Source organism: Rhea americana, unplaced genomic scaffold (assembly GCF_003343005.1).
Source record: "Rhea americana isolate MKP2758 unplaced genomic scaffold, rheAme1 scaffold_78, whole genome shotgun sequence".
Taxonomy (NCBI): Eukaryota; Metazoa; Chordata; class Aves; order Rheiformes; family Rheidae; genus Rhea; species Rhea americana.
The window spans coordinates 956,643-984,028 of NW_028186956.1; positions in this window are offsets into that span (position 1 = coordinate 956,643).

A 27,386-nucleotide genomic window follows, 5' to 3' on the forward strand; every position below is an offset into this window, starting at 1 on the left:
CACAATATATATTTAAATGGACAGAACCCAAATAGTAAATTGCTCCCTTTTTCCTTTCAGATATTTTAGTGCAGCCTATTTGTAGACATAGCTCCAAATAAAGACTGACAAAGAAGCATTGGTGGCAATAGTTTGTGTTTTAATGTGCAGTGAAGACTTTGTACACTGCATTTATTATACCTTTTTCAAGGTTGCCTTTTCTCTTTTATTTATGACTTTAATCTGTAGTTACTCACATCACRATGACCATCAAGTGAAACATAAGAACTTAACACAAGAAGAAAGCTGGGTAGATGAAATCTGTACCTTTTTATTGACTTCCTTAGCATTRAACGTGTGGCTTGTAAGAAACAAAAGGTTTTACTGAAACTCATATTTAGTAACATGATGATTAAATTTTCATTCTAAAAATTAAGACTTTTTAGGACAAATTGTCTTTTTTATTTTTAATTTTAAATGCTGATGAATAACTCTGTTAAATGAATTATATATATACAAAGTAAGGGTAGACAGTTCAAATTCCCTAATAAAATGGCATAGATATTTTTTTTTTCTCATGTCATAGTTCTTGTAGCTCTGCAGACTTCAGTGAAATTGTCTTCTGTTACAGTTGGTGGAACTTTTGATTTTATTTTTACCCTCCCTCCCCCACACATATGTAACTCAAATTAAGGCTAAGGGAAAAAAAATGCATATATCAAGGAGAAATAAAATCTCTAAACTAAGATTTTAGCCTGCTCTGAAAATCATGTTTAAACATTTTCTTACATAGCTTAAGGATTTGTGCACTTAATTCATAGAATGCACAATCCATTAAAGCTACCRTTATTATTTCTGCTTGTTTATACATAAAGAGAACATTAAACAGAAGTTCCACAAAAACAGCATACACTTTAATCAGTGTGAAGAGATATGCATAAACAGTAGCAGAGTATAAAAGGCTACATTTTAATAGTGCYAAAAGTTTCTAAATCATTTCCACCATTCCATTCCAGATAGTTCTTTGGAAGATCAGGTAGCATACTAGTATCACTACATTTTCATGAAATTCAAAAAATCCTTCTGAAAATAGATTAGCAGCTGTCCATAAAATAAAACAAAACAAAACAAAACAAAAAAAAAACAGCTCAAGTTATATTCCAGAATAGGAGAAAAAATTCTTCAATGATGGTATGCATATAATCCTCAAAGTTCAACCCAGGACCAAGAGCTACATCAATATTTCTAACAATGAAACTAATGATCAAGTAATTTAGAAACCAGACATTTTATAGCCAATAAATTCTGTTCGGGGTCGACTAGGCTAAACAGAAGCTCATCCACACCAAATACACAATATACAACAGACAAATAGGTCAGAAATAAAAAAAAAAAAAAAATCCTTTTGGAAAGACCTTACATCTCCGGTCTCCAGAGTGTTATTTTTTTTATGTGCACAGTTGTAATAAAATCTATTACCTACATCTTTCATTTTTCAGCTTTCTCATTTCCCTATACATCTTTTCAGGTTTTCATCATTTGTCTCTCTCTTCTGAAAGACAAATCCACAATATTATCAACTGTCAACTCCTCTTATTTTGTTAAGCTTGTAACTGGTCTAATATTTATTCAGGGTTTATAATTCAAAYGTGAATTTGTTCCTAAATTTATCCTAAATCTCTTGTAATTGGACTCCCTGGTATTGACATATATTATTATTCAGATATCAATTTAAAATATATGTTTATTAGAATAAAGATTTCAGAGTGTTATATTAACATTCTGAACATATTCCTTAATCTTTGATCATTTAAGGTAAAGTGGATAGTTTTCTTCTGATATTTATTAAAGTTAACTCTTTTAATAATTAATTATTCAATAGAGATTTTTCTTTTGATTGATACCTAGAATTTCTATGGGAGATTTTGTAGTTCATTTTTAATCTGCTTCTGGTTATTTCTTTTTCAAGATTTCCAGATGACTATTAGTAAAGAACAGTATACATGCCTGGTATTCTGATAACTTTGTATTGGTTTTGGAGGAGCAGATGGCAATTTTATACAGTTATAAATTGTAAATAAGTTGAACTGAGGTAYACATCTCACCATCTAAAATCATATGTTTGAGCTCACCCCTCTTTCTAAACATTGCAATAGCTAGAGATTTCATAGTACATACTGCATTGCTGATTCTTTAGCCCTTGTAGTCCTAATCAATGAAGTAATTGAGCAACGACCTTTCAGGATCAGTCTTCCAGAGTTTATTTCATCTTCAAACTAACAGCAAACGTTTAATACAATCTTTCAATTTTTATTCTTTGCCCTTGAAAAAAAAACTGTTCTTGTAGTCAAGAAGTATTAGTAATAATAGTCCTATTATAGTCCTCATTCAGTAAAGGACCTTTCCAGGTTTGATAAATCTGTTCATTACTGATATTGACTGATAATTGTAATGTATCACTTATTTGCTTTCCTATGTCATTTCTCAGTTGTCTTATGATTAATTAAACATAGCTGCAAGATTCTTTTTTATTAAAAGTATTTATTTATTCATTATTTTAAAGTACRTCTCAGGAAATTCTTGGACAACATGTAATACTCAAAGACAAACATATTTTAAAACATCTCTGTTTCATTTTGCYGTCATTTGTAGTCTCAAGCAAAAGACCTGAGAAGAGGTTAGCTTTTGACAGTATCTTTAGATATACAATAATCCCTAGATCCCCACTAATGATGAGAGAAGTGAGCTTCCCAGCGAGATTCCACGGTGAGGGCACCCTGTTAGAAGGCCTTCTTCCTTCCAAATGCCATTGCACACAAGCAGCATTGACATATCCAGTCTCTAGTGTGCTAGGGCACAGAGAACAACAGCAGTCAGCACTTAAGCTGCGCAATGATTGAGGTGATATTTGCACTTTGCGTGACACCCTTGCTGCAACATACATGTGCCTTATTTATTCTCATTTTATTGATCATCTTCCTATGATATTGCTCGTCTTCTCTCAGTTCAGGTTCTAAAGCTTTGCCGAATCATAAAAGGAGTCTTTCCCATCACCTTGCTACTTGAAAGGACATGGATTGGGCACAGCTCTAAGGAGGATCTGTCCAAACTTTTTCTTTCTAACAAACTATTCCAAAAAACTAAAAAACCCAAGCTTTTTGAAACTAAAAAGTATATATTTTGAATGAAAACAAGATAGAAAGCAACAGAGGAAGGGAGAATAGAAGCAAAAAGTTTGTGCGCATGACCTCAGTCTTAYAGTTTTTCCACGTGAACTGGCGGATCCCAGTTCATCCCTATYCGAACGCCATGAGCCCTCACTTTCTCTTGATTGTATATGTAGTTTATGGAACCTTATTCTTCTAAATGTGCTCAATAGCTTTCCAGAGCATCCTTCTCACCTGTTCTTCTTAAAATAACTTAATTCATACTTGGAAAATACAGTGCTGTATTTTATGACTTTAAAATTACAGTAAAATTTAAAAAAATACGATTAAAAATGGAGAGAATTCATCTGAGTGTTGAAAGTAACTTCCTACAAAAAATCCTCAAAGGTTAGTGAGGTTAAATAGGGAAAGTAATAGTGTGACACAAAAGATAGCAAATCAGAACACTAATAAATGCAGGAGATACAAGGAGACGCTGTGTTGGCAAAGAAATAGACAAAAGTTTAATTTTTTGAAATACATAAGAAATGATCAGGTTTTGTTTCATTTTCAAATATAACATCAGAATCTAGGGGCTTAATCTCCAGACAAATTATTGAGGTTACAACAATCAAACCAAATCCTCATTCCTGGAGATAAGCTAAAATGACAAATTAGGTCTTTTTTTTTTCTCCCCTTAGACCTCTGTGATAACATTAGTCATGTAACTGAGGCCTGCTCCTGGTCTTTTGTTTGATTTTCACAATGTGTACCTGATGAGAGAGTTGAAAGTAACAAAGTTAATTTTGATTTATTATTGGAAGGCATATTATTTTAAAGAAAAAAAAATAAAAGAATAGGGATAGAATATGAAGAATATGGAAGAATATGGCCTTTATTTCCTTCCTGCGTAGAGGACTGTTTAGGAACATCATCTGGAACTTCTTAAGATTAGAGAGAAGGGATCCAGCAACATCACAAAAAGTGAGAATTACAGTGTTACTAGAAATTGCTATGCCATGAAGGGATTGGGGGGGAAGTATAAGAACATAGCATCATCCRTTCCTTCAGTAATACAAACTCTAATATTGAAGTATGGAACCCAAGTTCACAACRCATTACGTATTCTTCAAGGAGAATTGGCTGAAATGATTCAGTGATTGAGTCTCACTGATTCTGTAAAGTAGCATAAGGGCATTGTTTAGTAAAGTCAAAGCGAAAATTCAGAACACATTTCTTTTTCCCAGGTCATCGAATACAAACTGAGATATTGAGTAGAAGTGATTTGCTTAATATCTATGATACAAAAGGGGATCCTAAGTCAACCTCATYGTTCTGCTTCAGTGTCCCAAACTGACTGCATAAAGGAAATGCACGCAGTTACAATCCGATGAATGATCCCCATTCTTCGTCCCTGTGGAAAATATTGTGAATTATTCATTGTAAAAGCTTCATCAGAAGGGAAAAGAAAGAAGATGGGTTATTTTTTACAATATTTTACTTACGTATTTTCAAAGGAGGAAATGTAGTGTTAGTTAGAGTTTTTCAGTATTTATGTAGCCAAGTCTATGGTTATGATTACGAGTGTATATTCTCAGRGACTCAGTTTACAGTGTAATGTGCACTGTGATTCAACATAATTTAGTACATCTCTAAAGAATGCATGATTTACTAGCCCTAATGAATGCAGTACTCAAGTCTTCTTCCATCTGGACTTTTGTTATTCTGCAGTACATTTGAGAACAATTTGGGATTGCATTCTGCTTCCACATGATATTTCATATAATTTCTAAAGAGATTTCTCATTTTGAAGAACCCTTGATTAATCTCTTTGTTTGCCCAATTCCTTCTGCTGGCTCTTAATTGTTTCCTATATTAACATTTTTAATGAATTTAGAGCCAAAGTCTATTAAAAAAATAAATCTTTAATTCCACAGTAAAAGTTGTCAGACTTAGGGTTTTTCTAATCCCTTTAGCTGCTCAATTCCCAGGATTCCTGGTTGACAGCAATTTTTTGGTCCGATTTCCTGTGAGAAAATCCAAATTTCCCTCAATACCCCTAACTAGAACCTTGTGTAAAATGATAATAAAATATTGCACTGCTTATAGAACATTTCACACATTCAAAGCTTTAGGGAAATAGTAACTAATTAAATGAGCTGGCCCTTCTTGCTATTAATGCTGTTCACAGAGCATGCTCATTTCTGTCATGATTGATCTTCCCGTGTTAATACCAAAAGGACATTTGCTGCCTCTTGACAGAACATTTATCAGTGTTGAAATAGTTGAGAACACCTTGAAGAAGACCAAACTAAGAAAAAAAAATTAAGAAAGCAAATGTGAATCTCAGTGAATCTCAACTAGCCGTGCTACAGTAACATAGCCACATTGATGGTTACTGGGGATAGACCAGTCTGTATGGAGCTTTAAAAAATCATGGCTGCAAACGCAGCATGTTTAATAATAAAATAACATAGCAAGCATTTACTTAGAATCCTTAATGTAAATTATTATCTTTGGCTAACCATTCAGCCCTAAGCAATCCTTAGCCAAAAAAGCAGTATGTTTTATAGGTGTGTTGGTAATTCACAGCACTACTGAGAATGGCTGAAATGAGACTGTTTCTCTGTGTTTCTGTAAAAGTGATTACTCTGTCACACAACAATATTCCTGTAGAATAGATTTTTCATTGCCTTCAATTTTTCTTTCACTTTTGAAAGATAAAGTGAGTTACACTGAGGGACAGCTTTCGTGATAAGCAGTGAACCACATGCAGGCTGATCTGTACCTCTGTACCCTCCTATTGCTGCCTCCTCACAACCACAGGATGAAGACTGGGAGAGCCATAAGATCTCACAAAGCTCTCAAAGTTTCCCCTAACAGAAAATGCAACAGCTGAGTCCCACAGCTCTGGGAAGACTGCACATCCTAGAAGCACATTACTTCTACTGCCCTTCCTGGGATTGTGTGACTGCAGCTTCTCCAGCCAAGTTCCAGGCTTGGCAGCTATAACTGAGCCACAATGATTTGCTGATGGGAAAAACAAATCAGCTGAGTAGGCATATTTAACACAGCATCTGTGAGAAGGGGAAAAAAGGTGAAATGTTGTAGGTCTGCCTTGGGACAGTTCAGAAAGCATAGACAACTGCAGGAAAAATCCAGGTAGGTGTGTGATATCTCCTAGTCTCAAAACAGAAAGAGAAATCAACAGGAAGAGAGAACATCAAACACCAGAAACAGACRAGGAAGATGTTAACAGGAAAGTTATAGTAGAATTCAGAAAAGACTTACATTTCGGTATTTTCTGCTTATAGACAAATACTGTAACATCAGAACACCTCTGTGATTATGTACCGTTTTCTTAAGTCTTCAGGCTTGAGAATCCTAACATCACCTGTCTGCCAAAACCAGTTCTAAATCAGATATTAAAGGATTAAAGGATTCTAACAGAAATGGCTGCAAGGCTTAATTTGTATTATGTATTAAGCTTGCATCTGTTATACGCAGGTGTAATTAACCCTACCGCAAGTGAAAGACCAAAGTCCTGACACACTAAACAAATGCTCTGTCCCATTTAGGCTAAAATATGTATTTTAATTTTATGGACAGAAGACCTCTGGCCAGTAGTTCAGAGTTCTGTCCAAAAATGYGGTTCAGGAATCAAGGCAAAGTTGTGCTCTGTAAGGGATGTAATAAATAAATAAATAAATAGGTAGACTATTTCAATAATAATATTTCTGAGCCATCTTGAGTCAGCTTGCTTTCATTTGGGTTTCATGTGTCAAAAATCATGACACAGATACAGGTTCCAGATATTTTTCCAAAGCTGACAGTTCTATCCTTGATGACCTGGATGTGGATGCCACATTGTCATKTGATACAAATTACCATTAAACTTTTGGCCCAGTAGATGTGAAACTACGTAAAAAAAGAAAATAAATAAAACAAATTCCTACGCTTTAAGATGTTGCTTTTCATTAAGTCACTGTATTCTAAAATTGTTAGTGAATATTCAGCATGCAAAATCACAATCTTACTAATAAATCTGAATAGGTTTATAAGTGATTCTAGGAGTATTATTAAGGCCATTGTATCCATAAATATTATTGTCTGGACTCACTACAATGCAGTTACCTCTACATGGAGCAGTAGAATACCTACCTAAACTTACTATATTTCATGCATAAACTTCTTCCTCTAAACAAATGTGAACATATGATGAGTTAACTAGCCAACCTAATTTCAAGGGGACTGTTTTAAAAGAAATATAAAATATGATATAAGTAATTGTGGCTAAACTGACCCTATGAATACTTAAATGCAAATTCTAAATATCATTTTAATACATTTATAAAAACACAAGAATTTTCTTTTTTTATTGTTTTAAAATAATGTGACTTCCWGAGTTTCAAATAAATTCTGTTTCATGAATTTATCCTATTTTTAACTTGGATTTAAAATTGTTTTYATGTGTGAAGAGATATTTTGATTGTTAACCAGAGAAATGAGTGTGAAAGTGAAAATGTACCCATGAAAAATGTATTTTCCTTCAGACAGATATGTTCTGATTCTCTTGCAGGTATAGCCATATTATTCTCAGACTGCTGCATGAAAAACAGCAAAACCACAGTACGAACTAAAATCATATAGCTGTTTCAGGAGGGATTGGACTACTTATTGGACCACAGAACTGCTTCTGCAGAAACAAAGTTGCAGCTAAGGAAGCCAATAGAAGTCTTATGTAAGAAATATTCATATTTTTATTTGCCAAACTGATATTCAGTGAATTTAACTTTAGGAAATGGTCTGAAATGGTATTTTTAGGTCATTCACAGTTAAGATCAGACATGCCAGTGCTGCAAGYCCATTCAAGAATCTTTTTCGTGTCTATAGTGAGCAAACTTTATTAGCTGTATGATCAGTTTAATAAAAGTCCTATTTATTGCTTGAAGTTTGGGCAAAAAACAGTACTATTAGAAGTAGTTATCAGCCTTCCTCATTCACATTCAGATTGYTGAACACCTCCTAAATCTTTGCACAAGCAGTATTTACTATTTTTATATTCTCTATATGATTCACATGTTCCCCATCATCAAACAGTGCWCTAATCTAGAAATAGGCATTTCCTTACAAGTAGGTAAGCAGTTACCATTCGCCCTTGTTTAAAGACTTTCATAAAGAGGAAATATACAGAATTTAGCTTATAAATGAATAAATAAAGCTATTTTGTTTGAATACCTGAATAGGTCTTTAAAAACTTACAGTGTGTGTTAGCTGCATGGATCATCTTGTCATTATTCCAGACAGGCTAAATGGACTTTTAAAGGTGAGTTCTCTTACTTTATAGCGTAAGAATTTAGCAGGCACCTGCCTAATAGAAGCAGCCATCTAGTCTTTATTGGTTCCTCTGCACACTTGCCACCAGTCTTTTTAGACCTCTCATACCAATCAGCCACCAGCTGTAAGTCTGGGCTGTAACRTTTCATTTCTTTTTGATCTCCATGTATCATACTTCCTAACATAAGTGGCAAAGCCACACATACTGAATTAATCTAATCACAGACTGCATAGAAATGTCTTAYTTTAACATCAAAAGTGGTAAAACTTGTATTGTAAGGCCTTAGTCACCACAAATTCTGTTTTTGTGGGTGTAAGWCGTAAAGGCTATCTATCTTCACTGATTTTGCATCCTGCGGCTGAGATCCGATTGCTCTTTACAAGCAGTACTCTTGAAACTTGTCTAATCCTGACCTCAGCCACATGTCCCCTGACTATCGAAAAGCTTTCCACATTTGCCTCTCTCCTTCAGACTCCAGGAAGGAGTGCAGCCAACTGTGAGACCAAGACATCTGAGACTCCTCATATGTCCAGATGGCCTGCCAGTCAGGCAGCTGAAGTACTCAGCACATATTACATGAAAATTTGTGAGGGCTTCTTTCCCTTTCCTATTTTTTTCATCCCATTCTACAAAATGAAGGAAGTAAGGCAAATAGGGAGGAAAAKAAAAAGATAATAAATCCCCTTCTCAAATGGCAAACTCGGATCCAGAGATRCTGAGCTACACAAAACTATATGAAAAGTTAACTTAGTATTAATTTAACTGTCYCTGGTACAGATTTTCCCTCCTTATGCAGTTTATTTTGAGTATTAAGATTATCAGAAATGACATCATACAAAACAAATTTAAAAGCAGCAAACTAATTTAGATATTCTTGGATGCACTGAGGTGGTGAATTAAGATGACAATATGATGGAGTAATGTGCATGAATGCCATCAAGTACCTATGGCAGTGTCTAATATGCATGTACTATTATTTTCATTGCAAGAATATTTCTATCATTTAAGGAAATTTATCATTAAGGAAAAATGTCCTTCAGAATTATATATAATTAGCTAAAAATATTTATCCATAAAGGACTGAAAAACTGACAATCGTATGAAGAAAACACATTTCCTAATATTAAAAAGAAGTGATGTACTATCTTGTTAAAATTTCAAGTAATATATAAAGAACACTAKATGATTTCCAAATACTGATAAAGACTATCAGTCTAGTTTATACCTCAAAATTACGTATATTTAGAAATTAGGAGAAAAACAGAACAAATTATAGACACTGTAGCTGCTAATATATGTAATGTAATCTTCACTGTGAAGTTACCTGCTGTGTCAAAGATGTTTCTGTTCACATGGTGAACAGCATTCTTACTCCCTGGGGTTATATTAATATTCAATTTATTTACATTTTGCTGTGTCATTTAAATATAATGATTGAATCAGCTATGGAGATACATCACAGAAAGCAAATATCTTTCTGACTTCTTTAAAGAAGTGAGCAATAATGAAAATTGCCAGGGAGAAAAAACTCTCAGGAGAGGAGCTATGYTGGTCATGGGATATTCCCAAGATAAAATCATTCTGCTTTCAAAGACCTTAACAGTAAAGAGCTGCTCCATCAAACAATGATAATTATCACATAATCTAAAAGCAGTCAAACAGCCTCTGGCAGGTGAGATAGTTTCACATACACAATTGTAGAAATGAATGTTTGGAGTAGCAGCAACCCATTTTGCAGGCAATGATATTAGAGTTAGGAGTGAATGGCATCACGTTTTGTTACAAACATTGGTGACAACAGCGCAAGATGTATCACAGAATCGCTAATACAGATTTTGAATATTAGCTATCCCTGAGATAAATCTACAGATGAGTCAACTAGTTCATATAGCAGCACTCAAAACATGGCAGTGTCTCAGAATCAAACTTAAGGCCAATGTAAACACTCATCAGCAGTTTAAGTAAAATGACCTAAAATCTTCAGCCGTACTCACTATAGGACAGGACTAGCCATCACTAATAAGATGCAAAATGCTCCTCTCTCCTCTGTCTCCCCTTCAAAGAGTTTCCCAAAGAAAGGCTAAAGATCTTCACATAAGCCTTGACTGTCACACAAGCAGTTTAATATTTATCTGGTTGAGTAAGTTTCATAGGACATAGCGTGTCCCTAGCCTGGCATATGACAGCAGAAGGCATCATATAGGAGTTTCTGGTCCCTGTAGGCAAGTACTGAGTTCTGAATTCCTCCAACAGAGAAGATAAAAATCTACAATTAAAATTTACTTCATGAAGAAAGTAGAAAGGATCAAAGGTGCCACCAACATCAGAGAATCCTGTAATAGCTACAAATTCATTAGCTAGAAAATTACCAGTGTAGTGTGAAAATATCTGGATGGCTTCAGGAAGTGAACCAGGATCCATATTCCAAGGGGAAGCAAAACTCATACTAGAATATGGGCAAACTGAGGTGCTGGTTGCTTCAGATTCAGAAACTCAATTTGAAGCAGCTGAAGATTCATTCCTGGGGTACTGAACACCACTTATGGCTACAGATATTCAACTCTCCTTAAAATCAGGACCACTGGTCCAGATCTGCTCAGTCTGAACAGGTCAAAATTGAGTCATCTCAAATAGCTGCTGTCTCTAAAATAAATAAATAACTCAAAAACTATACAGAACAGAAGGGCTTACTGTGATATAGATCATAGGAATTCTTTAAGTTAATTTATCCTAAAAATCTTTTCTTGATTTTGAAAAGTAGATTCACTCTGGGCCTGCTTGTAGTTTGCAATTCTTATGTGAATGCTTACCTACTATGGATATATTTTGGTATCCACAGCTGAAGATAAAATCAAAGGGTAGGGTTCAGCTGACAAAATGCAGATTTTTTCATCTAAGATAGTAGTCTACACAATTTTTATAATCAATGGAGAGAAACAGGTTGATATGCTAACATAGTTGTTTAAAATAGACCTAAATCATACCCTAAGAATACTGTTTCTTTCTGTTGAATACTAAAATTACTCTTAAGTGACTTCCTTAGATGTTGATGTCTGCAAAACAGACTTAACTTTAGTTGAGGTAAAACATACCTTTAGTATCCTATGCCATGAGATTACTAATAACTTACATTTTCCTTCTCTTAATTATAAAAATGATGGTGAAAATTTGGTTGTTTTCTTCCTAATTAATTCAATTGCATAAAGAAARGCTCAGTAAGAGAAAGAAAAATGTATTCTTTGTTAAAAAAAAGAAAAAAAATCCAAGCCTGACAGCAGGATGTAATCACTTCTTTCCAATGTACATGAGGCAATGATGAGGAAAGTACTAAAAGTCAGAGGAAAATTAGCAGGCCAGATGGCTGGTGAAATAGTGACAAAATGACAACAAAATGAAAAACCTAATAAAAATGAGCAAATGACTAAAGGAAGTGCATGCAATACATTAGAAAATAAATCATAAAGGACATGAGAAAATCAAAAGTACCATAGGGAATACAAAAGCCAGAAGATCAGAAGCCTTTGAAAAGGGAATGAGGAAGGAAAGCTGATAGGTATTAAGAGATGTTTCCCTGTGGCAAACTGGTGAAATGCCACAGCAGTGGAGTGAAAAGCTACTAGACATACATCTGGTTCACATCATTGCWGTGTGATTTTTTTATTATTATTTTTACTATTTAAAGGTCTTCTATAGACAAAGAGAAAAGACAGTGCAAGCTGGTGTAAACAGTAGTGGTGGCAATAATGATAGTAGTCCGCCTTCCACAGCGACTCTCATTCTAAACTTCAAAGCATCRCAGTGACATCAATTAACCCATACATCATCTCCCTGAAGTGAGTAGAATTTTATAGCTGACATACAGATAGGCAGGCTGAGCACAAAAAAATGTGACATAAGCAAAATTATACTCCAAATTATTAAAAAAGTCAAATAACATCCATAAAATTCTAACTTCCAGTACTCTGTTTTAGCTAACAGAAAATACTTACCCAATTCTATAGAGTTTTATCGAGTATMCACAAAACCTGCTTATATGGGGATCAATTCCATTTATAGTAAAGTCAACAAGAATTTTCTACTGACTTCCAGTGCGACAGAAAATAGGGATCCTGATGAATCTGACATAAAATTCAGGCAACAAGGTTAAAGCTATTGGAAAGTGAAACAATGAAGTAGTACGTTGCGAACACTATTGGTTATTTAGCATTTTGTCACAGCATTAGTACTTCAGTCATACATTTTATTCTTTATTGGATGAGCTCTCATTATAACCCTTATGCAGAAGATGCAAATGAAATAAATTATAGTATTGGACTTAAACTGAACTTGGAATATAATATGAATAATAAAAGGTAAAAAAAAAAATTTTTGTTACTAAATAAAGAACAGTGCTTTGGGATGTAATTACACAATTCAATCTCTCAAATGTTGTTTTAAAACAAAAGAAAAAGCTGTTTAAAGTGTTGATGGCTAAAATCTTTATTCACTCTAACATCAAAATATTCCTCATTTTGGATCTAAATAAAGCAAATGTTGACTTGTAAAGCCTGTACAGACTCCCATATGTTTTTTTCAAATAAAAATGTTACTTGTTATTTGGTTGTAAACACTTCTGATGTCTGTAAAGGTCACAAACACCAAATACTGAGCATATGAATGTARAGTGTATAAAAAGTAATGTGCCATCACCTCTGGAAGTAAGGATTCTGGAAACGAGCAAGTTGTCATTTGTTGTTGGGCTTTTTCCTCTTCTTCTCTCTCCTTTTTTTTTTTTCTTGTATAGCTTTTGAGCATGTATAACAAAACAAATACAACATAAAATACTTATCCAAATGAGAAAAATAGAACTGAAATACTTCACGGCAAGTGCACAAGTGAASTGAAAGTAATGACATGTGTCTGGTTCAGGCAGGGGCTTATGAAAAGCTACCAGCGACAGCACACAGCAAGGTGGCATTCTGCAGCTGTCACGCTTTCGCATCAGAAGGGCAAACACCACCCCGCATTTCAGGGCACAGCGCATCCTACTGATGGCGGGAGGCATGTACTGAGGGAGAAGGCTCGCTGACRATCAGTTTGTAGGATAATAATGATTATTAGGATGTTTTCCTAACTGAGATTTTATTTGGGAAACGGTCCAAGACCACTCACTTGATTTCATTTTGTTAGGCTTGAGTGTTAATTCTTTAGTTCAGATCACTCAGGGTGCACCTACACTAGCCCTTCAGTTTGGTCTTTTGAAACAAATTTTCTGATTACCTTTACTTACTGTGTTTTCGTTCCCAGAATGGAACAATCTCCAGTGCATAATAAACTTCTGGATGAAAATAAACCAGAAGATGAACTTCAAAAGCATCTTCGGTGCCTTCTATGTGCCTTCGGTGTCTTCTATGCACGTTCACAGAACCAGGAAGAAGCAAGTGCAAGGGAAAATGGACCATGCACAGTRTGGCTGTCAGCTCCTCAGCGCTACCTGTTTTCTTCTACAAATCACCCTCAARGAAATTGTCTGTTGTGGTTTATATTGCTATTGTAGGCATAGCTGCAGTCAAACCTTCTTAATTCTCCCTTTGATTCAGTGATAAGATGCCAGCAAAAATTTTTTTTTTGAAAATATGAATCTATAATAGTCAAATTACAATTAATTATAAATTATTTTAAAAATCAAAACAGTAAACAAAATCACATCATTACAGCTCTTACAAAGGAAATTTGTAACCCTTGTTGTTGTCAGGAATAGAAAGAACTAAGGGAGAAATAATAGGAAGCAAGAGTACTTGGTTAATGAGAAAAATGAAAAATTTAAGCAGTAGCTAGATATTAGACAGCTACAAATAGCAGACACAAATGAAACTAAAAGAACAATTTTAACCTACAAATGTGTCCTGCAGAAAATGCTTTCTATAAGCAATGTTGGAACTAGTGGATAGCTTTCTAAGAACCGAAAATCGATCAGAGAAGATCAAAGACCAAAGACCAAAGTTCTGGTAAAAAGTGTTTTTGTAGATTACATGTCACATTTTTTGGCATATACATGAACAAATTTGAATCAAAATGATTTTTGAAAGAGAAAGAAAGAAAATGTACCTAGTGTTGCTCACAATCAGTGAGAATAAATGAGAAGGGTTGGTGCAGAGCCAGAGGAGAGAATTGGAGTAGAGCCTGAGGAGTGGCAAGCGGTGAGAGGAGGATTGACTTCCAGTGGAACGTATCATCAGRGACTTGGAAGATCATAGTCCCTCCCCTCAGATCTTGGCAAATTCACATCTTCCAGAAAGTCAGCTGGATTTAACAGCATGGCAACATCCTGCACAGTTGGGGGTGACAAAAACATATTTGAAGCTAGTATTCCATTCCTGCTGAGTTTTTATATCTCCAGTTGAGAGGCAGCAGGCAGCCGCAGCAGAGTACCTTTATGTGTGTACTTGTTTCATGTCAAAATAGGGAATAAGCTGTTGGAGTAGGGCAGAAAGAGTGAAGAAGCTTGAGGTTTTCTGAAGGAATCTCACCAGCTGCACACATAAAAATGTCCTTCTGGGAAAACACAGAACTAATATTCCAAGGACATTTATGGGGAAACACTAACAATATAATGAGCAAACAACGGGTAAAACAAGTTGATAATGAGTTGGTACAACTACAGTCATTATGGGAGACTTGAGACACCACAAAAATTGYTGGGGAGAGGGATACAAGGGCATGCCATTAGCGACGTATCTGAGGCTTAATGGTCTATAGGAAGTAAGAAAGTTTCTTGCTAAGAGGGCATATTGGGCAATTAGAGACCTGTCAGCTAAGTAGGAAAGAAAAGAAGAAAGCAACATAAAACATTAACCATCTGAGAGCAAAAGAAAACGCATTCAGTCCTCTGTCTATCATTAAAGTCAGATTTTTTTCAGCCATCAAAGCTACCCAAATACAAGAGATGAAGTTGACACAATAACTAGATCAAAAATTTGGGAAATCTTAAAGACAAAATAAGATTTTGAGTACAGTCAGATAGGAGGATCCAGCAGTGTGATTCAAAAAGTAATTTAGCATGGTCAGAGGTAGAAAGTAATATCTGTACTCATATACTAGAAGGGTGTAGTCAGAATTTAAACAGAGGGGAAAGAATCTATAGTAGTAGAAGAGAAACAGTATTGAGATAGATAAAGTATATAGAAAATAAAAAGTAAAAATTGATATTTTCTAAAATATCCCAAAACTTGATTCTCTGTCTTTTGTTAACCAATTGTACTGATTTTAAAATTAATATTTTACTTGATTTCTTCTTCTATTTTTCTTACTGCTTTTGCTAGGTAAGCAAAWTTATGCAAATTAAGCAAATTACAGCTCCACAAGTCGTAATAATAAGTTTTAGTTAACTTCAGCTTGTAATGAGATTTTAGTGAATGAAAAACTAATCATTAGCATCAAACTTTTAAATTATTTTAGTCAGTTGAAAAGGCAAATATTTCTCATATAAAAATAAAAGTGTTGCTAATGTGGATATACCATACTGTCATTTATATTTTATTGGCATGAATAACAATATATTTGATCTTTCTTAATTTTTTTGCTACCTTTGAGTTTAAAAATGAAAAGATAGTACTTCATAATGAATCTTGTTTGAATCAGGAAACTTCAGATGCCACTAGATCTGACATATCTTGATTGTTAGGTAAAATAAAATAATCAAATATATTGCAAAACTATTACAAAAAAACCCTTTGTCTTGCTTAAGCTATACTGCTTCCCATTTTCCTGTGTATATCTGAGTTTCCATGTCAACGTAAACAAACCAATCAAACAAAAAAAMMMCAAACTTATGAAATATTTCAGTAGTATTGTGTGAATTGAATAAGAAATTAACTCTATAAATTTAATCTCAAGTGTATACAATAGAAAAAAACTATTAAAAATATGCAGTGGATCTTATTATTTTCAAGCTGTTTTATTGAGGCTCTCTGCTTTAAAAGATTAACATAGATATAATTATAACTTACATTATAAACTGCAAATCATGCTTCCTCACTTTAACTGTGTATAYGGAACTTCATGAACTCACAACCTGGCAAGTTTCCTCAGTATTCACCTTTTCTGGATCTGGGAAGTGTTTGACTAGCACTTCATCATGTGCTCATCTTCACAGCTGTGCTTAAGATAAATTTAAGTAGTAGGGATCAAATCATATGTTTTAAAATTCTTTGTATTCTCGCCATCACTATAACAGGACCTCCTCAACAATAAACAGCAACGTTTGCTTACTTCTAAAAATGGAAACAAAACAAAAAGTGAAGTTAAAGAGTCAGCAGGCATTCTACCTACCAGCAGACATTTGGAAACAGCAGGGCATCCGTGTTTATTTTCTATAATTCCTATAATTACCACCTCTGTACTTGCTGTAATGATGCCACAGCAGGTGGCAATTTGTGTTTTGTAGTGCTGTGATGCTCTTTATTAAAAGTATCAGCTGAGGATAAGATTCAAGGTGCCAACCACAAGTTGCTAGCTGATTGTATGGATATTTTTCCTCATCCAGTTGCTAGTATCTGACAAACATTACAGTTAGAAATACCCACCAAATCCAAATTCTAAGTTCATTTGCATCCAGGTTGCCTTCTTGCAGTCTTGCAAAACTGGCCTCAATCAAGCTAAGCAAAATTTGGTCACAGATGGTTCTATGGATCTATTTTTTTTTCCTCTTTTCAGAAATACACCTTTAAAGTGAATTTTGAATGAATTTCATGAATTTTGATGATATAAAAGTATTTGAATTTGAAGCTCTTCCTTTCCTGAAGAAGAGATCCTCTACTTCTCAGAGAGAGAGATGCTTTCCAYTGTCATATCTTTTATGATACCTTTAAATTCTTCATGATTCTTAAAAGATTCAAATTAACATGCATTGCAATTGAGCTGATCTTACATCACATTCTATACTCTGGAARCAAGCCTCAGATTATTCACGTATAATTCACTTTTAAACTGTATATATATATTCACTCTTAATCTAAAATGTATATTTACAAATAAAGAAATACTATATATTTTTTAACTTCATTATTTAAAAATAATCCTCCTCTTCAGTTATGATAAGTCTTACTTATGTGGTAAACCCCTTCAGTGTCTCTCTTAGAAACTCTCTTAGAAAGTTCAAAGAACAGAACAATGCAACAAAATAACTAAGCTAATTATTCACTACATGCTAACTGCAGTCAAACAAGCAAATGAGCTAAGAAAATAGACAAAATCACATTTCTCGTTTATTTTATTTTTCTCACAATATAAGATGTATAGTACTCCTCACTTCTTTTGCCTTGATTAAAATCTATAGATATGAATATTCTAGCTGAACTAGTTGTTCTTTTGGGACACATTTTATTATACCATTTACATTCTTCTTTTTCAGCTGATTGAAATGAAAAGATCTGAAAAGATCTTTTTTTAAGGTTGTGTGTGTTTGTGTTCCTTCTAGGAGAAGCAGAAGAAAAGCAATGAGACATAAATGTCAGAAATGAACAGAGAAATATATTTCATAACAAATAATTATTAAAATACATAAGACTGGTGACACACAAGAAAGTGTTCTAAATAAGAGTTTTGTAGAGAGATGGTACAGCTGTATTTCCATATCTTTATAAACCTTCTTCTCCAGGCAAAAACCAAAACTGGCATTAATATCAGTTCACATACTTGTAAAATATGTATAATTCCTGCCTACTTTTTTTCTGAGGTTATAAGCATTAATTAAATAATAAACTATATTTTAAGATTYTGCAGCACAGGGATTATATTCCTGAAGATCAGAACATAGAATGAAGTCTAAATGATAAAATATATCTAGAAGTGACCAACTGATAATAATAAAAGATATTTCTACCATATTTGTTTTTATTATTTCAGCTCTACCTTACCTATTCAATTGACTCAGTAAAAAAATCACATATCAGCCCRACTTAAAATCTGCAGTGACCAACAACATGGTCCTTTCCTTTTTTATAACTGTAGGCAATTTTTAATCATGATATTAATTATTCAAGATTTTGTTTTAAACCTAGTTTTCCTTTCTACACTTACAGACTAATTGCAGTATAATTTCATTTAAATGCCAATGTCCAGGCTGTTTTGATAATCTAATATATCACGGCACCTTTCTTGGAAGTGCTCRGGGCCATAAATTAACTCTAATTTCCACTGCATTCTATAATTAGGAATTATTGATGAGCTGAACATTTAAAAACAGAGCTACACATTTTCAAATCATGACAAATGTTTCACAAAATCTTCGTCATTTCCTAGCTAATGGCAACCGAACGCACAATGAAATTAAACATGCTTCAAGGGCATAAAGCACCTTATATTCTGAAACTAAGGCCAGCTGAGTTCCTTGATATCGTATTCAAAGCAGAGGCTTTTATCACCTGTAAATTCTCAGTATACTAATCATGATATAATCCAAATTAACTTACTTAGAATCCAAACATAATTGTACTAAAACAGTAAAACCACCAACAGTACATAAGTATTTTGTAATACTCGGCAACTCAGGACCACCAAGGACTGTGGCCGCCAGTGCTAACTGTATTGCACCCACCCCAGGGGCATCGTATACTCACAGCTAATTTAGAACACAAATGTTAAGGGATAACAATTTTGTGTATGTGGTGAATACCTAGTGTTAATGAACCAACCATCAGCATGGAGTGTGTTGTTACTGACTGAATGAATCTGTCAGAGTTTTGTTCCTGAGGTTTGAAGTTGGCCTGATTTATCAGTCTCCGAAACACTCCCATCACAGCAATCTCTAATCCCCCAACTGAGATATACCTAAATAGGTTCGATTGCAACAATATATAATCCTTCATAATGTATTCTTCTTTGTACTATCATGGGAGGAAACATAAACTATGCAGAAAATATCAACCATTGGAAACATTCAAAATACTCTTGTTTTGTAAAGGAAAAGAGTTTTCAGTAAGGTTTATCCGAGGCAGAAAGAAAAATGACAAATCTTGGAAACTGTTTTTTCAATGTCACAGAAGATTCRACTGAGGTTGGTAATATAACTTTAAGTCCTTCTCAGTGAGTACTAACTCACAGGAAGGGTTAATTCACGTTTTGTATTAGTGCAGATAAATAAGAAATGCCATCACTACAAGTGAATTCAAGATACGAGATTCTTGTATGGTTGTGTTAATTTTGAGAATGAATCAATAATTATCAACTGGATGATTTACAAGTGAAAAACATCTACAAATTTATCTCCTATTTCTCTGCCTTTATTCATGCATGTTCCTAAATACGTCATTTCTAATACGTTGAAATCAGATGATAAAGCACATGCTTTTTGTTTTAGTTAGTCAGTGAGACAGAAACAGTCTCGTATTACTACCTCTGTATTTATAACCTAATGAAATCACCAGAATTTTCTAAGAAATGATTTGCCAAGTCCATTACAGACATCATAGTGAGAATGAAAATAATGCAGGAGAGTATTTTTTTGGCTTTCTACAAATCCAGATACCTTATGAAATTCAAAATTGAAAATTTACTTTTGTACAATGTGCTACAATCACTTACTGTTGCACTGGGGAAAACAAGGCAAAGTTCTAAAGGAATAATGCATTCATGCTTTCTTTTCTCATTTTCAAACACTAATCCAGTGTGCTTTTTGAGAAAGATGGAGAGTGATGAGAGAGCTCTATTGATCCACCTCCATCCCCTCCACCAAATGAATAATGCCTACAAGCAARCTGACTTCAAAGAGGCACATTGATTTAAAGACAATTTAAATCGGAGGGGGGGGAGGATGTGTGTGGGGAGAAAGAATTCCTCTACAATAAGTAAGCTAAATGCTCACTATCAAATTAAGCATCAAAAAGAGACAATAGAAAATACTGTTGGATAATGGTTACCAAARTCTCCAGCAATCCTTTTACACCCACCTCGTTTCACAGGGCTAAGTCGTGGCCAAAGACAGTCTCAGACAAAAAATAAACAAAAGATTTCTAGAGTCAAGACCATGAAACTCACAAAACTGAAAAATACTTTTCTTCAACTTTCTCTTTGTTCTGTTASTTTATGAGCTGTTCTGGGAGTCTGTGGTAAGGGTAGACTACRTGCCAAACAGTTAAGACAATAAAAAATATACCCAAACAACTTACCAATTTAATTAGATCATATAATTTCCCTTCTAACACATTCCTCTTGTACACTGTTTAAGAAAAAATAATACGATAAAGTAATCTTCATTAGAGTAGCAGAAGAATATTTGTCATTATTTTTTTTTTTTTTGTTTTCAGGCATGTAATTTTGTCATCCTTTCATGAACATCTCCCTCTAAGAGCACTAGCCATGGAGTGAGTCACTACTCCTTTTGAATAAATGTAGAAAGTGGATATAAGAGTCTGTGAGATGGTCTGTCAACCTGGAAATCTGTTTTCTTTCCCTTTAGAGGGAAAAGAATGATTCAGAAGTTTCAGCAGCAGTGGTAGTTGAAAATGCACAAAACCATAATTGAAGTGTATTAAATATATAGATCRTTAATTATATGTAATTATGTATTTGATTTTTTTTTCTTTTCAGGGTTCTATCAGTATTTAAAGTTATGTCAAGATTTTGAATGCCATTTTCAAGTGTTCATAACTTGTTGAGGATGTTTATTTTTCTTATGCATTTAAGGACCATCTACCATTTGCTAATATTTTGGTCAATTTTCTGGTTATTGACAGGTAAAGGTACTATCTGATAATTTTTCCAAGTGTTCCTTATATTCAGTTCAAAAGACTTGTCTTTTGTATGTGTATGTATTTTGTATGTATTCTTGTATGTGAATAGATGTTGTCAGCTGAGGCAAATCGGTTCCCCTCTCCTAGCACACCTGAGCTTGTAACATGCAAACCAGACTGCATTCGGGCCCGTAGTCTGCTCCATGAAACATGCATCTTCTCAAAGATTTCTTAAGGGTGATGTTCATTTATATGTTTATTAGAATCTTAGCTTTCCAAAGTACTCAGTTTGCTAASGTCTTTTTTATGGCACTTCAGGCAGGAAGGCAGCTGTAACAGGCTGTTTCTTTAACTTTTGTAATTTTGATTAGCTTGCCTTCTTTGTGGTGCCTGTTCTCCATAAAACAGCACCCTTGTCAGCACCTTTGGGAGAAATCGATGCAAGAAGCAGGGAAGAGCACGTTCACTGGATTCACTGTTGTGAATGAAGAAGTGTGAACTCATCCCATTTCAGGRACTGCTCCCTAGCAAACCTGTCACTCTCACTCCTAGAAACAGCACAAACACATTCCAGGTAATCTGTTCATGTATTGTTCAGATTTAGGCTTAAACTAGAGAAATAGTTATTTATGGCTGAAGTTAGGTAATCCTCAAGCTCCTGTCTGTCAGAGTGGGCACAATCTGCTCTCAGAAGTATAACGGAATTCATTATGGTCTTAGAGAACCGCATTTTCAGAGCTGCAGTACTTAAGTTTAATTTGCTAAATCATACTTTCATTTTAACTTTGGCTTACTTTGTAAATTTAACACAAATGCATTCCATTCTTCTAATGTAACTTTAAGAAGGATAAAATTACTGCCACCTTCCTCATTTAATTTAATATTTTTTTAATACAGGATGAAAAAAATGATTTGGACTTCTTGGGACCAACAAAGAATGTTTGAAATTCTCAGCATCATTGCTGCTGCAAATGATTTTCACTATGCAAACCACAGAAATATGCTTGCAATGACTGCCAGATTCAAAAGACTTAAAACTAATYTGGTGTACTCTGTAACAGCCAGACAGTCTTCTCTAGGCAGGTCAAGCAGGTCATGTTCATTTTGCCCTAAAAGTAGAGAATTGATAAGTCTAACTAGACTTATCAGTGAAAATCAGTAAATCAGTGAGCCTGAATCCTGATGTAYTTATTTATAATAATTCTGAGGCAATTCTATCTTTTATTCTTAATTATTCATTATATTTTCAGTTACAGATGGACTTTAGATGTTCTGTACCCAGATTCTCTGCTCTTACTACTTCTTAATTCTGTTCTCCTCTTATTCCCAGAACTGCAATAAATGTACTTTAATCTTACTTTGAACCCTGGCTTCTTGCCTGGGATATGGTCTTCTGCCTATGCTTCTCTATGTTTTTTTGACCTGGTATAATTTTTCACATTTTAGACTATAGATCTGAGCTTGTCCCATTTGTCCCATTTAATCTTACACTATGATGCCAKTGTTCCAGCTGTATTTCTGCAAAAGAAAATTTTTGGATCACATATTTCTTGCAGAAAATATTACCTTCCCTCTCAGAAAAGGTCCAAGAAAAGCAAAGGTAAATAGCTTTATGACTGTACAAGCAGGTAAGACAATCTAAATTTGATTCAGTTGGAACAGAATCCAAGCATTTCTGMGGCTGAAAATTGAGATAATCCAAGTTTTAAAAGCTTAAATTTATACTCAGGAAATGTCTTGGCCTAACCTTCTCTGATTTGAAGTACCTATAGGTTTTTTAGCTGAACCTACCTTCTTTTAAAGTGTTTTTCAATGTTTTAATAACTGCAGAAGAGAGAATTGAAAATATAAAATGATGTAGGGCAGACTACTTCTGGGGAAAAAAAGATTTATGTTGTGAGCCTGGAAATGTTTTGAGTTTGATTTTTTTTCATTCCTGAAGCTTAGGTTATCTTTGTCACACTCTTTTAGAGAATTTACTCTTGATGAGGAAAGGAAAAAAAAAAAAAAGGTTTCATCATTTTTTTTCAGAAAAAACACCATAGCTGGCTAGAGCAAAAAAAGCCATTTAGAAAATTAACATCTTCTAAAGCTAAAAAGTGATCCTTATTCTCCTATTTTCAAAGAACAATGTCTAATCTAGCCATAGTATACAATTATTCATAAGATGCCAATTTTGTCACTGAAATAGTTTGATATTTTGCAACTAAATAAATGTCTAAATAACATTAGTGATACTAATAAGTGAACAGGGAYTGGAAAAGGTGGTCACACAGGTACCTGATGGTCACTCTAACAACTAGAATCTAAGGCCAGATGGTACTAGAAACAATTTCCATGTATCTTTTAAAGATAAGCTTGTATCCTGCTGCTCCTAATGTTCAATCACTTCTTTAAACTCAGAAGTCCTAGTAGGACTCAACTGAACATGGGACAGTTACAGAATGTCATCATAAAAAAAAAAAAAAAAAAAGAGAGAGAGAGAGAGAGAGAAAGAAAAAAAAGGAGAAAAAAGGAAAATTCTAAAGCACTATCACTTCATTTTCAGATTTCTATTCAAACACATGTTGTAACAGAAGGTTTTACACCTTCAATCAGATACATACAGTCTGGTATTAACATTACATTTTTAACCCACCAAGGGTCCTTTTGCTCCACTGCCTTTGGAWATGCATGCGCTACCAAATCTGTTGGTCTCAATTAGCAGTTTTATGAGAAAGAAAATAGACTGGAAGAATTGCCTTTCACTCAATACTTCCCAAGAAAGTGAGTGATATAAACAACACACTGGCCAAATCAGCACTGAAAAAGAGGGCAAGCTCTGCTGCTGCTGGAGATACGTTGTCTGGATTTGTGGCTCTCAGTCTTCAGTACATGCCTGTATCTTCTCTGAGAGAGTAAAATATGACAGTATTTAAACACATACGTACTCGTACTGGGATGACAGAAGAGTCCCCAAATGCACAGAGGCACATATGTTTATCTTCAGTCACTGAACCAAAAGAGATTTCACACAAACAGAACAGCTAAAGACAAACTCTGACTAGCTATATGTAATTAACAGGAAGTGAATACTTTTCTCTTATAAAAGACTGGGAGGCAGCAAGAAAAAAAAAGAAAAAAAATCTGGTATGTGCAGTGTTTTTCTAACTTATAATTCACAGTTGCTCTGTTTTTGATTTTTTTTGTTTTTGTTTTTGTTACATCGTCTCCTTTGATTTATGTCCTATTACCAGTGATCTAGTATGGATAACCTTAGTTATGCATTTTATGCAATAGAGCATAGATTTTAAAGAATTATGTAATATCTTGATATATCCCAAGATATAACTGAATTGCTGAATTTCAGCAGCAGAACAATAAGTCATTGTAATATGAATGGACTGTGAGATTTCCAGATTAAGAGTCAAGGAAATAAAGAAAATATTTTTAAGGGTAGTTAAGCTTAATAGCAATTGCCTGTGAGAATAAACCACTGAGATAAAAAAAAAAAAAAGTTGTAGAAAAATGTAAGTTGWATTAGTTTTCATTAAAGTCTCACCTAAAATGGAGATAAAGAGGGCCCTCCTAGAGGGTTGGGTGATAGAGAGTGCTTTCCCAAGACCAAAGTTTAGAATTTAWTTTTAATTCATATCCAGTATGAACTCAATAAAAATACACTAGGTTTATTGTTATTTGTTTCATGACTATCCTACACTTACTCATGTAATAACTTGATCTATATATCCACATAGGCAGAAGGAGAAATACCAGCTTCTGCCTTACCTTATGCCTCAGGAATTCCATAAGGGAACTAAATCTCAGAGAGATATCTATGAGGCTTAATCCYACTTACCAATGTAGTACTCGATCAGTGACTGCTCATGGCTGCCCTTAAGTCACCACTTCTAGCTTGGTGAGTTGAGTTAACATTAGYACATTACACTTTGATATTATTGTCTAAGTATTGCAGTAACTTCAAGTAAATGCTATATTTATAAGGAACATAATCATAATTTCAGACTCTCCTCAAAAGAACATCCCATAATTATATATGTTTGTGACTTACCTTAAAAGGCTTCTCAAATTGCAAACAAAATTTTCTTTTTATTTTTTATATCCTTAGTAACAACTTCTAAGTGAACAAATATAKATTTTAAGTAAAAACATCTTTTATGGAATATATGCTTTTCACGGATACTCTGCAGGGAGCATTTTTCTAAAAACTAGACTGAAGAGTGTGCATAAACAGTTAGGAATACAAAGACAAAATTGCCAAGTTAGTTTCTATTTCACTAGGTAGGTAACATCCACGTYGGATACTTAGAAAGCCTATTCTAGAACAACTGATTTTGCTTAAATTTTTGGATTTAGCTTRTAATATCTGTACTATTTCATGTAGCAAAGACAGTGAAAAGGTTAGAACCTTCATTCTCGGTGATCCCAGACCATAAAAAATATATTTCCTTTTCTTCCATACCCTAGTTTTTGGTTCAATTACAGTCCTACAGAGCACAGCGATGCATGTTYTCTGAAAATTCCTACCATTAGCAGACTTTTTGTAATTATTTCAGGACAGAKCACATAAATGAACAATATTAGTGCAAAAAAAGGCAGTGCATATACCTTAGCTCATCTATATGCACTGAATCTCYTCAAGGGAGCACTGGCACATTGGCATTATTAAAGACGCAAAAACATATCAGTATTTCCAGACCTGCATATTAAATTTCAGTTGAACAGTGTGGAAATTTGAGATAAACTGTACTTGAGACAAGCTGCAGTTCCCATCAGCTGTCTTGGTGGGAGTTTTGGATATATGATGCACTTGGCTTCATGAAGATTCTGAATTATGGAATCAAGAGGTTTCTGATGAGTAAAACCACCAGTGAAGAATCTTTAAAAGATATAGGTTATATGTCAATACCATTAAGAAATTACTAGCTATATCTTCTTTTATATCTCTGTAACGGAGTAGAGACAGTAAAGAAAGGGAAGACTATAAACTGGAAGTTTAAGTAAGTTGTAAAGCCTGGAACTGGAATTTTAATTTTAAGTTGAAAAGACTATAAAGAAGTGAAGGAGAAAGTCTTRGGAAAAATAAATTCTTAAATGAAGGAAGCAGTGATAGAAACATTGGGAACACTGTAGTTTCCAGCCTCTTAATGTAATGTTAGATTTTATTAGTAGTACCTGTCTGATCATATTCTAATTGTGCTTTGATTGCTCTTACAGTTCATTCAATACTTTACCTCAATAGCCTGGCTTTTTTCCTTTGATCTCACACTGAGTTGACTTTAAGAGAAATCCATTTTTTCTAGTTACTAGCTGTTTCCTAACAGTTAGTAGCTTTCCTTTTCTAATTCTGATTGTGATGCCAACCCAAAAGTCTATAAAGCCAGTTTAAACAGAATGTCTCCCATTGGCTCTCGCCCAGGGTCCTCTTTTGTGATTTTTCCTTTCATTATCTCTCAGGTTTCTAAAGCAGATCTGACATAGACCAACAGTACTTACCAAGGGACATAAGAAGGTGAAAAGGACAAATTTCGGAACAGAAGCAATTAAAATGTGTGAAAAATGAAAATGACAAAGCAGGTCGAAGTCCCTAGTGATAAAAAGAAATTAAATATGTGAGCACTCTTAGTATTCCATGTTCTGGCATGGGATTTATCAAACATACCTTTTTTTTTTTTTTTTTTCCCAAGGGCTGTGATACCAGGTACTCTTCTAATCTCTTATGACAATCTTGCTTCAATGACTTGTGGTCTTTATGAATGCTATCCTTAACATGAGCATAAAACCAGTGGTCAGTCAAAGAGACATTCATAAACAAATCAGTTCTGAATTATGTAAGCATGGGAAAATAAATAAAGACAAATTTGTTTTTTCCTGAATGCCTACATTCATGAGAAATTCTTCTCTTACCAAGAATCTCCTACATACATAAGAAATTCTGTTCTTACCAAGTTGCACAAGAGATGACTTTGGAATGCTTCCTTAGATTCTTTTTTTTCCTATTTTTGCAGTAAGATTTTATCAGTTTTGAAACAATCAAAAGTGCTTCTAAAGCAACTTGTTCTCAAAGGAGATGAGGCTATGAACTTAACACAGGACTACAAACAAAAAAATTGTGAATCAGATTTTATATTGCARTTACTCCAAAGCATGTGGAGCTGCTAGAGGACAATTATATGAGGCACAAAATCACAAGAGAGCTGTTTACTTATAACAATC